The 15,000-nt window shown below is 36.6% G+C and overlaps 1 pseudogene across 1 annotated transcript in view; it reads left to right on the top strand.

The window, feature by feature from the left end:
• The window catches only part of LOC145273638 (retinal-binding protein pseudogene), a 52,728-nt pseudogene extending 50,514 nt beyond the window's left edge, over nt 1–2,214 (top strand). Inside the window, exon 3 of the transcript XR_013866448.1 lies at nt 1,396–2,214. The product of XR_013866448.1 is annotated as a retinal-binding protein pseudogene (transcript). The remainder of the gene's footprint in view (nt 1–1,395) is intronic.
• Nucleotides 2,215–15,000: the final 12,786 nt, after the last annotated feature.

Raw genomic sequence — 15,000 nt, 5'->3', positions numbered from 1 at the left:
TCCTGTGAAAATATATTCTTACAACTACCTACCCCATACCTCCTCATAACTTCACCGTCAGGTCTTTCTCCATCTTGCTAAATTAAAACCTTAGTACATGACGCCCCATGTAATCCACCCCACCATTTTCATAACATTATGCCATAAGCCATAGTCCTTTTACAAGTAATGCTGTGATAAGTTACATCTGATATAATCCTACTAAGCATATACTTCTCCACTTTAATTTATCATCATAAAATTTCGTCTAGAAAACCTCATGTAAACCATAGATACTACACATATTACATATGGATAAAATAGAACCACTTCCCAACCTACCCTGTATCTTCCCCTTGAGTTTAAACACATAAACTACCCACATTCTTTCAAATTATTATGATAGAACACCCTATATACCTTTTTTACATTACATTTATATTATACACTCCCCCTTCATCTTAGAGTTCAATATAGTTCCCCTAAACAACATAAATTTTTTTATTTCGTTCCTGATGAATCACTCACTAGACGTCACATCCCCATTATGTTATCTAGCATCTTCTCTACTCTTCTGATGTGAAGCATTAGGCTTCGAAATACCTTGGTATAAAGAGTCCCCTTTATCCTCCAACTAAATGTATGTATACCCTTATTAAATAAATGAATCCTTCTATATTTACCAATATATAGTTTTTGACTTTATTTTCCACTGTGTGTGTGTATACACACACACACTACTAACGTTAAATATCAATGCCATGTGTAGCGAGAAATTTTGATAAACATTTGGCAACAAAAGTAGGAAGCAACAAAATATTAAATGTACCAAAAGATCATCTGAATAAAAAATCATGAACCTGACATTTCTTTAATTCCTAAGCAGTGTGTAGCAAGAAATGATTTTGACAAAAGAATGCACCTGGCAAATGCATGAACAGTAAAATAATTATCAAATGTACCAAAAGGTTATTTGATTAAAGAATATGAACCTGGCGCAGGTACCTGCATGGGAAAAACAAACTTGATCAATTGTCAAAAAGAAGATAAATTAAAAGTATGTTTGAAAGATCATTTTTGGCAAAAGGTTATACAGGTGTAATCAAAGTCAGGTAAGAGAAATCAACCCGCTAAATTGCCGTATGTGTATTTCCCTCCTAACAACCAATCATCCATAACGCTCACCAACACTAAAGATATATTGTTACAGTGTTTTGTTATTCTTTTAAACACATTAGAAATATACCACTAAAACCTGGAATTTCTAATTAGATCTTTTTTTTAAATTGTTATAACAATAATTGGATATATTTTCCATGTTTTATTTGATCTCTTAACATTCCTATACTGCTGTTTCTATATTAGATAATTCTTACATTTTCTATCATAAAATATTTGTCAAATTTTATTTTTTAGGTGATAACAAAATACATGCCTGGAGGTGATGTCGGCCATGACAAAGAAGGCTCTATTGTAAGGATTATACCTTGGGGTGATCTTGACATGAAGGGAATTATGTGTTCAACTAAAAAGTCAGATTTAGTCAAAAGTAAATTGTTACAGTTTGAGAACGTATTGAAAGACTGTCATATAATGTCTCAAAAAGTAAGTAGATATTTTAAACATCTTTTTAAGTGGATTTTGCTTTGTCATTAAGTATTTGCTTGTACACTTTTTGAGATCTCAAATCAACACTTAATGGCATAATGCCGGGTAAAGAGTGAACTTGTAAGGGGGGAATAAAAATTATGTAAACGTGTGTGTACACATATATAAATTAAAAATGGAAAAGGAAGATCTAATAATTCAATGTTTATGTACCACGTTTAGCTATCTTTGCTCTTCAAAAAGCCCATGAAGCAGAGTGTGAAGCATAATTAGGTCTTCCTGTTTTCATTTTTAATTCATAGCATCAGATTCATTTTGTGCTTTTATTATCATACGAGGGGTGTGCAATAAGTAATACCCCTGACCCACTTCCAGTTGTTTGATCTAGCTGAAATTTTGCATGTGCAATGATTTATATCTCTACGGGTTATGTGGCAAATTACAGCTCTGAACTAATTGTGGTTTCTATTTTACAAGTGTTTGAACTGAGTCAGGTGTGAAATGGAGCCTGTTAAATGTTGAGCAGTGATCCGGTTTTTTTATTTGAAAGGACGCACACCACAGGAAACTTTTGATGAAATGAAAGAAACTTTTGGTGATAATGCCCCATCATATGACCTTATAAAACGCTGGTATCATGAATTCAAACATGGCCAGAAGTCTGTGGAAACAGCTCCCAGACCTGGTCGCCCCCCCCCTTCTGCCATTGATGAGGCATCTGTCCGTCAAGTTGAGGCTGCCATTTTGGAAAATCGGCGCATTACTATTTGCCAAATAGCCCAAGATGTCAAGATTAGTACAGGGTCTGTGGAAACTATCATTCATGACCATTTGTATATGCATAAGGTGTCTGCCAGATGGATTCCCAGATTGCTCACACCATTCGAGAAACGAGAATGTCAAGTACTCGAGGATGAATTTGGAGATGTGCCAAGAGGAGTCAAAGTTTTTCAAAAGACTGATTACACAGGATGAAACCTGGATCCATCACAATGATCCAGAGACCAAAGCCCAGTCAATGCAGTGGAAGCATTTGGACTCACCACCTCCGAAGAAGGTAAGGGTGCATCCCTCCCCTGGCAAGGTCATGCTCAGTTTCTGGGACCAGGACAGAGTAGTGATGACAGATTTCCTGGCAAAGGGTACCACAATTACAGGAGCCTATTATGCTTCACTTTTGAGGAAATTAAGAGAAGCTATCAAAATCAAGAGATGAGGCAAGATCAGCAAAGGTACCCTCCTCCTGCAGGACAACGCTCCGGTCCACAACTTGCATGTCACCAGATCAGAAGCACAGGCGTGTGGTTATGAAATCCTTACCCATCCTCCCTACTCTCCTGACCTTGCATCCTCTGACTTTCACCTCTTCCCAGCCATGAAGTTGTTTTTTAAAGGAAAGCGTTTCCCAGATGATGCAGCCTTGATTTCTGAAGTTACGTTGTGATTGGAGGACCAACCTGGAGTGTTCTACAAAAACGGTCTCCAGAGCTGCATCAAACGATGGGAGAAATGCATAACTCTGAGTGGTTCCTATGTAGAGAAAGACTAATAACTGTGCCAAGTTTTGTTGCTCTACTGCTATGGGAAGTTGGTCAGGGGCATTACTTATTGCATGCCCCTCGTATATAAGATGATGGTCCAGAGTAGATAGCATTTACAAAAACTCACAACTCTAGATGGATTATGGGCTGAGATCAAACTGTAGTATCTGTTCTTCAGATTCTACACTTCAATTTCTTGTTCGGTCATTAGAGGAGAAATCCTTCACGATTGAGACCATTTTTATTTTTGTTCTTTTCCTCCACATTAAAAAAAACGACCTTGGTGTCTAACTCTGTCCCGTGGAGAGGTAAGTAAATAAGAACTCTGGATAGATTTGATGCACATTGTTTTATTGTTTTTGTTTTTGTTTTTTTTTTGGGGGGGGTATCTATATCATAACGCATTTTTCTCTTTGAGAACTTTGTTTTTTCTGATGAGTCCATAGAGGAAATATTCAGTGTTGACCTACAAATATAGGTTGCCCTTTGAATAAAACCTACTTGTAAATATACTGAAGTTTTTGTTTAAAAAAAAAAAAATGGTAAGATGAATAAAATCTTAGATGTTGGAATCTAGCAAATTTGTTATTTATTATATGTGTGTATATATATATATATATATATATATATATATATACACATATCAAGTTTACTTATGCATACAGACATTAGTGCTTCATGTTTATGCAGTCATCAGTGCAGGAAATAATTACTGCTGTTCATGAGAATTTGAATAAATATATATATATATATATATATATATATATATATATATACTAGCAGTTCAGCCTGGCTTTGCTCGGGTCTTATTCACTGTTATAACTTTATGTGCACACACACACACACACACACACACATATATATATATATATATATATATATATATATTAAAAAGTTTGACTTGTGTCCAGGTTACTTACATCTAACATTTTAAGTGTTTAGACCAAAAATTGGCAGAGGAGTTTGGTAGAGTCTGCAATGATCGACTCTCAACTTTGACCTCTTGGCAGCCAAAGTCTCGCTCAAAAACTGATTAAAAAGCTTGCTGCATGTCTGAATACCCTTAATGCAAAATTAAAAATTTTTAGACCCGAAATTGGCTGAATAGTTTGCTAGAGACCCAAAGGTCAAATCTTTTGAACTTTGACTCCTTGGCAGCCAAATTTTTGGTTAAAAACTGATTAAAAAGCTTGCCTTATGTCTGAATACACTTTATGTAAAATTTCAAATATTTAGACCAAAAATTGCCTGAGTAATTTGTTAGACCGAGAGGTCAAATATTTTAAAACTTTGACCCAATTTTGACCCTGTAACATTTATTGTTTTGGGCTCAAATCAAATTACAACGTTGGATCCATGTCCAAGTACCTTACATATAAAATTTCAAGTGTTTAGACCCAAAATTGGAAGACTTTTTGGTACAGTTTTCAAAGGTCAAATCGTTGAACTTTAATCCCTTGACAGCCAAATTTCTGGCCGAAAACCAAATAAAGATTTTCCCAAATCTCATATAAAATCTCGAGTCTATGGACTGAAAATTGACAAACTAGTTTGGTATGGAAATGTACACACACACACACAATTTAACTTTCATAGATATATATGCTTGTGTATATGTATATGTGTGTATTGTGATGATACGTCCCAGTTGGAAAATCCCAAAAGGCAAATTATCCCCGAAACGTATCGTAAAATAAAAATGCTGTACGTGCCTTGTTTGGTTTTGGCTAATTTGACTTTGGTGATGTCATTTCTTAATATCATGGCCACGCCAGTCATTGGAAGGTTGTCAATTACTCCTACTGTGACCTCTCGGGAGCCCCAATCTGATACTAGGTGGACTATCATAGGTTTGTTTCCTATGCCCCTAATTCTAACTGGTCTATCTGTGGCCCTTATCGTGTCCTCAGGCATTTGTTTCCTTTTCACTAAGGACTAGGATGCGCTCGTATCCCTGAGGATATTAATGGGTTCCCCTCGGCTTTCTCTCTCTCGGGCAATATATCCTTTCGATATGAAGGGTTCATACGTTTCATCTATCCCTCGAAATATCGCTCCTTGTGGCTAGCCTGAGATATCCTGATTCAGCTCAGTGAATCGCTTCACCTGGCAATTCACAGCTATGTGACCCCACTTCCCAGAGTTGAAGCACACTATGGGTCTCACTTCCCTTCCTGGTCTGGTAATGGTCAGTTAGTTGCACTTGAAGGGATCTTCATGGGCACCCGCGGATTGTTAGTTGTCCCTTTTGCTGTGCAATGCTCCCTGATCTGCGGATGCATGGGTCCTTGGGGCTTTGCTCTGTTTCTTTTCTGTATACATGTGTATTCATCTGCCGCTATAGCTATCTCGAGCACTGTTTCGGCTTTTTTGTTGGCTAGGTGCATCCGCATGTCATAGGCATGCAGTTTCAGAACTCATTTAACGAGTTGCTTCAACCTGCTAAAGTTACTCTCCACATTCTTGGAGTTGCACTACTGATCAAAGTATCCCTCTTTCAGCTTAACGAACTCTACATGTGTTTGCCTCTCGCTCTTTCTCAAGTTCCTAAACTTTTGTTAATAAGCTTGCACGACTAATTCGTATCCTTTCAATATGGCTGCTTTTACTATCGCGTAATCTGTGCGGTCTTCTGCTGGGAGCGCTGTGTATGTTTTATTTTATTTTTTTTTTTACATAGGCATCACCACTTATCAAGGCCAAGAGGCCACTCGAGGATAAGGCTTAAAGAGTGTACAGTAGAAATTGGACAATATAGTAACCGTTAGTAATGGAGATTCGGTAAATTTGTTAACTTATATTGAACGGCTCATCAAAAACTTGTTTATGTTAGACTTGAAGACAACCATATTGTAGTCTGCTGGAAAGCAGAAAAACGGAAGACTATTCCATAGGCATGCAGTTCTAAGAAAGAAGTTTCGCTCATGGAATCTACGCTTAGGTTTAGGCACAGATAAAGAGTGGGGGAAACTAGTGATAGTGTTTTCTGCTAGACGGGTGTTTCTTGTGAAAGTTTGGTGAGGCGGGACCATAGAATGGAACTCAGCCGAGCACCTGCCATGAAAATAATGATAAAGCAAACTCGCAACATCTCTTCCGTGAGAAAGAGGCTGGGAAAAGCCTTGCCACTTAATGCTGTCTGCAAAAGCATTGCCCAGCATTCTCTCAGCCAGTTCATGTTTAGGGCGGTTCTCTCGAAATTCGAGAAATAGTCATTGACTTCCTTCTCCACAAACTTCTGAACTAGGCTCACTTGTTTCGTCATATCAAACTTGCTCTATCTTCCTGTGTCTGATGAGCTATACTGTTCACTGATTCTAATCTCTTGCTCAATTCAAGCCTTCTCTATCTCCATCCTAGCCATAATTGTTTTTTTTTTTCAAGTTTGACCTAATCGGGCATCATGGTCATTGTCTCGGCCAGTAATTCTTCTAGTACTTTTTCCTCAAAGATATCCTTGTCCACCATGTGCTTAGTGATCACTCTTATCAACTGGCTTTTTCTCATGGCTCCCCTAACTTCTAGATCTAGTTTGTGCCGTATTATTTTGTTTTTCTTAAACCTATGTAACCTATCTGGGGATGGGTTTTTCATAAATTCATCATTTTTCCTTACTCGTCCATGCACAATGTTCAGATATTTCACAAGGGTTATTACCAAGCGGTGAGACATTTACTTGGTGTGCCAATACGTCCCGGTTGGAAAGTCCCAAAAGGGAAATTATCCCAGAAACGTATCGTAAAATAAAAAAAAAATGCCGACCGTAGAATTATCACGACCAAGTAGCACTTTACCCAGATTCTGAACAGTAATTCTGTCATGGGATGTTCTTATGAGATTCACGGTTGACGAAATACCAGGCAATGAATAACGGAACACAGTCATATGTATATTATACACAGGTTATTTATTAAATTAAACAACCAAGACAAAACAATCAAAGGAAATAATAATAAAAGAAAACATGCAGACAGTGTTCAACAGGTGAAAAAATAAAGGGGGGGGGCAACGGTAAAGGAAATTGTTCAGATAAACATAGCCTCTCTTTCCTTTTCTTTTTATCTTTTTTTTTTCTTCCTGTGGAATAATGGTTTAATCGTATGAGGCTGTAGAAATTATTCAAAATAAGAAAAAGAAAACAAATCAGTCCAGCAAGTCGACATTTTATGAAGTATGGGGTGGAGAGACAATATTGAACAATACTTAGCTGTTCCAACGTTTATAGTGCAAGGCAGTCTCGCTTCTGCAATGTGCAATTCAATGTCCTTCGAATTGTGTTTATCCACTTCTCTTCCCTTATTTTTCCTTCTCGCTTGTTTCTCAACCACCGATGTTAGGACGTCTCATTCCCACATATCCGAGGCCAAGTTGTATGCATAGTATTTGGTAAAATTCCCTTTCGGCTCCAGCGATGAGATTAAAATTGAATGAGCTTCCGATTTATTATGCATATCCGCTGATGACATTCGTTTTTTCAACGTGATCGGTTTCCTTTTTTTTGTCCTGCACGTAATTCCCGCTAAAAGTTTGTTTTTCTCCTCTTTCCTTTTTTTTTCACCCACACTGCTTCGTTTGGGTTGGAGGTAGGGTGTCTGGATGATTTCTGGTGACTGTGGTAGATGTCATGACAAATAACTTGGTGGGGGGGGGGATCTTACTCGCCTCCTTTTGTGGAGTCCATGTGTGAATATTTTATTGTCGAATGTCTTGGTAGCAATAGGATGGGGTGTCTGATTGATATTCAAAATAAAATTTAAGGAGAGAGGAGGGGGAGAATGGCCACTTCTGCATTATGCCCTGTTTTCTTGTGACAGTATCTATATATGTCCAGCTTGATGACTATCGGCTCCCAAAATAGTTGTTCTATGGTGAGCTCCTTCTTGGCAAGACCCCAGCACAAGCCCAAAAAACGTTTTAGTGATAGCATCAAGGAGAGTCTGGTGAGCTTTCGTGTTCCAGTTGGGAGTCTCTATCATATGATTACAGGCAGTGGAGGACACTGATATAAAGGGGTGCAGAACACTTTGAAGCAGCCAAGATAGACCGAGCAAAGCTCAAGACAGCATGTAGGAAATGCCAAACCTTGCCGTGCAATCATGGAGATCTTTGGATCTGTGAGGTGTGTGATTGGGCTGTATTTTCTAAGGCAGGTTTTGTTAATCACATAAAAGCGCTCGATGATACAGAGTTGTTGTTAGTTTCATCCAAACCAATGAACGGTTTCAGTGTCATGTCTGCTTGAGGATGTGCAAGTTGCTGGCAGGACTGAAAAGTCGTCTTCGGGCACATGGACTTTCAGTGACTGAGGGAGTGGCACTCGTCTGACAAGGCGTTGCAATCATATATATGTATATGTACACCCATTCATATACAAGGTGTCCGTAAAGTTACTATACAGTCTTATTATATTTGTATTAATAGTTAATATTTATTTTTTGTGTAGCTGTAGGGTGTCTGTACAGTAACTTGTAAGACTGTATAGTAACTTTACGGACACCCTGTATATATACTGCTGATAAAAAATTTAAGACCAATTAAAAATCTTTAAAAAGAAACCTTTTTTTTTTTTTTTTAAGGATAGATTTTAAACTCTTCCGACTTAAGGTTACTAATACTACAATCTAAAAGGTTATGGAAACAAAAAGGTACATTCCAAAAATTTTATTTAAAAATTTGCATTTTTATTAAATAAGGCTTTTTACACATGATCAAATTTATAAGCCCAAGGGTATAAATTGTTAGATTTATGGTAATTCTAATGTTTTTAGTTCAGTTAGAGATAGCAATCACTGTGTAAAGGTGTTACGATGCCTAAAGCAAGAAAACTAACCGAAGTTGAGCACCCTCGAATTCTAGGATTCCATAAGCAAGGTTTGTCACAGCGAGCAATAGCAGCTAAGGTAAATCGCAGTAAAACTGTTATTTGCAACTTTCTAAAGAACACTCCAGCTGCATATGATTGAGTTACTGTTGTTGGAATTAACCTCTTGAGAGCGATGTTAACTTTGGCTATAACAGTCTTTGCTCTTCCAGCAGCTTGGATCTTGGACATACGTGATCTGTTCTTCATTCTCATACACCCCACCTCCTCAATTGTGTTGCTGAGCTCTTCCTCCAAAGTTAATTGTTCATCATCTGCTTCTGGGAGTACAATTGATGGTGGTGAGTGTCTAGGTGATTGTGGTGGTGATGCAGGTGATGGTATCTTGGTAGGTGATGTAGATTCCTGTGTTGGTGTTTGTGGGGTTTCCAGCAGAGAGTTTGTGAAGGCAGGTGTTATGTCAACCAGAGACTCCAGTGGCACAGAAGTTCCAGGAGAGCTGGACATGTGCTGGGACAGTTGGGTGGATTCTGATGGTAATATTGTTGCTATATTAGTGTCCACCTCTCTTCCCTTTCCCATACCACCTCCTGTCTGTTTTTCCTCCTCATCCTCTACCTTATGGTAGTCTTTTTCTGCAGTCTTCAGGGCCTCACATCTAATAGTATCTACCTCCTCTTGTGGGATATACCTTCCCATCTGTGAGATGAGGGATCTCAGGTTGTTTAATGGTGTGTGCTTTTTCTCCGCTGGGAGGTCTGATGCTTTTATACTCTTGGTAAGTATCTCTCCTGCGCTGCGTCCCCATTTCTCAAACCTTGAGTAGTGGTAACAGTGCAGAAGGACCTTCTGTTCGACAGACCATGATTGGGTTTTAATCCCCCTTCTGTTTCTTTTGGGGTCTGTCAAGCAAGATGGAGGAAGGACGCTTGGTCCATCTTGGTCATGGACTGGTTGCTGTCCTTGTTACCTCTGAGGTGATTGGGGTATCACCTTTTGAGGCAAGAACGTTCACACCATTTTTTTCCTCTTCCTGCCTGGTGCGTAAACAGGTTGAGGGTCCCTTATCCTGGGCGACGGCCGTCCAGTTTGAATTCCTTTTATTTGGCATTTTTCGTGGTTGTTCCTCATTGTCCACGGCTTCTTATTGGTTATTCAAAGCTTCCCTCTACCTACTTTACATAAGCAGAGGGGGTACCCCCATCCGCAACCCGGTGGACACACTAGATAGCAGGAGGAAGACGGCACACCAGATATGGATGTCCTCATGACATACCATGCATTGAAAAGTTGATTATACGCAACCAGCTATGGTGGGCTAGACATCTAATAAGAATGGATGATGAGAGATTACCAAGCGCCTATTTTATTATGAAATTATACAAGGAAAGCTTCCACAACACAAACCAAAGAAACGCTTTAAGGACATCAAGAATAATCTAAAATCTCTCAGAATTGACGTATGTAGCTGGGAGAGTGATTCCAGTGATCATGAAAAGTGGCGCTCAATAGTTTATCATGGCTGTGATAGCTTTGATAAGAAAAAATATGACCATGCAAAAATTAAGCACGATATCCAGAAATTTGTCAGATCTGTCAAAGGCTTTTGTGCTGAACCATGACTGATTTATGCGGTTTATTTGGAGCTGATCTAGCTAGCCACAAGCGATCACATGGAAATCCATCTTTCTTTGATGGGGAAAACACTGGAGCACAGATGTTCTATTTGCTCTATGGTCTGCAAATCAAGTGGAGGTCTGAAGTCTCGTATGAATGTCCACAGTAAAGCAGTACCAGTTGGCGTCCCTCAATCTCAGCATAAGCGAAACCTCTGCAACAAACTGTAAGAGCAGAGATGGTCTGAAGAGTCACCTTCATTTCAGCAAAAGATAGAAACTGCATCTTGATCACATGTGTGTATTTGTATCAATGTATAACATTACAAAATAAAATAAATAATAAAATATATATGTGTATGTAATTCTTGGTTTGTTAGTTATCAATAAAACGATATTTCTACATTACCAATTTAATTGAAATTTTCAGACAGTCTTTCCTTAGAGTCGAGGAATGTTTTTATGTTATTAAAATAAATTAATATTGCAAATTGTAAATTAAATAAAAATATTTTTCATAAGCAGTTTCTGCGAGACTGCTCAGTTTTATTTCCGGTAACTTCAGTTTCAATGACCCTTGAATTACAAGATTTTAATTGATTATTAAAAAAAACATTCCCTATTTTTAACATTTAAATTCATTTGTTTATCTTGAGTCTTTTCACCGTTACACATTACGCTTTAATTGTTTAGTTTCTTTCACAGCATTGTTTACATAGTTTTTCATTTTTTCTAAACTATGAGAAAATAAGAAAGTTGCTGTTTAATTTTTACGACTTGCCCCAGCATATTATAAACACCCTAACCTCTCCATGTTAAAAACAGCTTAAACCCTCCTCCCCACAAACCTCGAAAACTGTTCTTAACATGGGGAGGTTGGGGGGGGGGTATTCCGAAAGTCATTTTTAACATGGGCAGGCAGGGGTGTCTATAATATGCTTGGGCAAGTCGTAAAATTAACGAAGTTGCTATTATTTATTACCAAAATTGCTTAAAATTTATTTGACAAAAAAGATGTATTCTACCAACATTTAATAAGAAATACAAATGAACGGTAGATTTTTTTATTTGTTTTTTTTTTGTTTATGTTTCTACGTTTAAGATTTTGCTTTACTTTTCCTAGTGTTGCCACGCTGAACGCTAAAAAAATAATTACACAACACTTAAAATTTAATTCATTGTGGATTTATTAAAACAGTCCTTTGGAAAATAAATATTTAAAATAAAGTGGCACTTATGCATTTATGTTATCATGCTATTTTTTAAAATAGTATTTTCACGTTAAATTAAAATTTTACTTATTTTTACTTATTAATTTGTTAGGTGAAAGTACAGATAACCTAGTCGGTTTCTAATGTGTGGAAAATCTAGCTACCGAAAAAAAAAAAGGGTAATCTGGATGGTAAAAAAACGATAAAAATTGTCTCAGTCTCAAAGGATTTCTCAAAAAAAAATCCTGTAGTGTAGTTCACCTTCTGTTTCTCTCCCCCCTCTCTTAATATCTCTCTCCATCCATTTCTTCGTCTCCCTCTCTATCTTTCTCTCTATATCAACCTCTCCATCTCTCTTTGTGCCCCTTTCTCACTCTAACTCCTATCTCTTTCTCCTTTCCTGTCTCGCTTCCTCTCTGTTTCTAACTCCCCCTCTCTCTGTCTATCTATCAATCCCTCTATCTCTCTCCTTCTCTTTTTCTATTTCCCTCTCACTTTCTCTTTTCTATCCATATATCTTCCTCTCTATCTGTCCATCTCTAATCCCTCATCCTATTTTAGTCTCCTAAATTACAGTGAATCAGGCATTGTCAAAACATGGATAAATCCTATTTTAGTCACCTAATTTACTGACTGTGAGAATAGAAGTTATTTGGAAATTACTACTATCTTGAACAGCACCAGGGGTAACTGATAAAACCTTTCTAATTGATTTTGGCAGCCATTCGGTGACAAAATGACATAGTCTTAGCCTTTGCTGCATGCGGAATACCTGTGACCTTGCTACAAAGTAGAACTATTTATTCTACTTTAAAACAGTCAATTTTTCCAAAATCTCATGTTCAACATCTTCAAAACGTCCAGTATGGGGAAATATATTACAGAAATGCAAACTTATTGTTTAGGATGAATGCACAATGATACGCAAAAAATCACTTGAGGCTCTTGGTCGATCCTGCAAAATTTGTGTGGCAATGTCAGATCACTTGAGAATGCCATGTGAAGACATTAAACTTAACTCCAAATATGTGTTTCCAGTTGCAGACTGCTCGATCCGCACAGAAATTTTTGCATCACTTGTGGGAAATTGGTATGGAAAAGTGCCAGCTGATCCGAGTTAAGGGCGAAATTCTTTGACTCTTAACTTCTGTAATTTTATTACATCAAAAGAAGAGTTGGTTTAAAAGGTTTTTACAGATATTCAAATTAATTATACGAATTCTACTTGACTGAGTGAACAAGCTATTCTTGCAGCTCAATACAAAGTCGTCCATGAACTTAACGCTATTATTCAATATATAAATTCCAAGTGAGGTAGTCGAATATAAATCCATCGACACTTGTGGAAGCAGATAAAGTGGTTAATTATCCAACAGCTATATTTGCCAGGGATGCCACCGCATGTACTGCAACTGAAAATTGGCATACTAATTATGTTGTGAAATATAAACCAATCCAAGCTTTGCAAGGGCACATGCCTTGCAGTAAAAAAAATTAACAAACAATATCATAGAAACAACAATCTTAACAGGACCTTTCACAGGTGAATATATTCATTCTGCATATTCCTATGATTCCACCGGATGCACTATTACACTTGAGGAAATTGCTCTTTCCAATTTTATTGTCATTTGCAATAACCATCAACAAAGCTCAGGGAACAATCTTTACAATTGTGGGTCTTACAGTTATACACTGACTGTTTTTTCACATGGACAATTTGTTATGCATTCAAGAGTCACCAAGCCAGAAAATCTTTATATCAACTAAGAAAATGGAACAACAAAAACTGTGTACCCATACAATATGGAAAATTAAACCTATAAGAAACATGCATTTTTTTCTCATTTTGAAACTTTTCCATTGCGCCAATTTGAGCCACAGCAACGCGTGGCAGGGTACAGCTAGTAAATTAAATAAAAACAATTATAAAATGAATAAAGTAAAGTAATAAAAATATAAAAAATACATGGAAATGGATAAATAATCCCTATACATAATAAAGACGCGCAATTTTTCCCCTCTGGACCAAAATACCATAGGTTTACAACAACAGATGGCACATAAAAATTTATGTTTATGCTATTAGCCAGGTTTGGACACACCTGCTATACTAAGGATAGTAAGCAGTTTTTCATTATTACATGTAAGCTCCATCGTTACCCCAACAAAAATTTCAAAATAAAAGAATGAATGAAAACATGAAAATGTAACCCCCTCCCCCCAATAAAAGAAGCATGTGACAAACTCGCCACCAGATATTTCAGCAGAATGGATATGAAGAGAAGCTATTCTCTCGATATTGAGCACTTTTTTTATGACTATATATCAGTTTAAACAAATTTCTTTAATGCTGTCTCAGTCTAGAAAGATTTATCTTTACAGTATGTTCCAACGAAAACAAACTGTAAATAATTCAGTTTCAAAAATACCCAAGTAAAATTTGTGTTAACCGAAATGCACAATTTTATCTTATAAAAATGATGAGTTATGACTTATTGTGTTATTAAAAGAAAAAAATTAGCAGTTGCAATATCAAAAAAACGTGAAAAAAAAGCTGGTAAAAAAATGTAAATTAATTTTTTTTTTTTTTTTTTTTTTTTTTTTTAATCGCAGTTGAATTGGATTGTTCATTTTAAAATAAAAATCCACTGGACCACAGCGTTAATCGCGAAATGACATTGGAAATTATTTTACTTAAACTAATTCCAAAAATAATGCTTGAAAGTTTGTGAATTATTTTTAGTTTGATTATCCGCCGAAAAAGAAAAAAAAAAGAACAAAACAAAGTTGGTGGCCAGGGGAAATGACTCAAATCGGTTTATAAAAAAAATGAATGTCGGTAAAGATAAATTAAATGTTATCAATATAAATCAAATTTAAATAAAAAAAAAAAACCTTAAATAGAACACTTAAAACAATTCTCTCACTATAAACAATAACTGACATACCGCTATTTGATAAAATCGATTTTCCTTCATGTGATATGCAAATGAGATCACCTCTTAATCGTATATTTTGCAAGAATCATACTATATATGGGAATGAATGAAATAAACTAATTGGCCTTTTGTATGTATAAATCAAATTGTGAACAAACAGAATACGAATTTATATATATATATATATATATATAGATGTGTGTGCGCGCAAGTTTAGTGGTTAAATTTTGAAAATCAAAATATACACACATATATTCGAGTTAAGAAAGTAATATCTATCAG

This window comes from Euprymna scolopes, unplaced genomic scaffold, assembly GCF_053919585.1.
Source record: "Euprymna scolopes isolate OS-2025 unplaced genomic scaffold, ASM5391958v1 sca119, whole genome shotgun sequence".
NCBI classification, from domain to species: domain Eukaryota; kingdom Metazoa; phylum Mollusca; class Cephalopoda; order Sepiida; family Sepiolidae; genus Euprymna; species Euprymna scolopes.
This window is presented reverse-complemented; position numbering and strand designations above follow the sequence as displayed.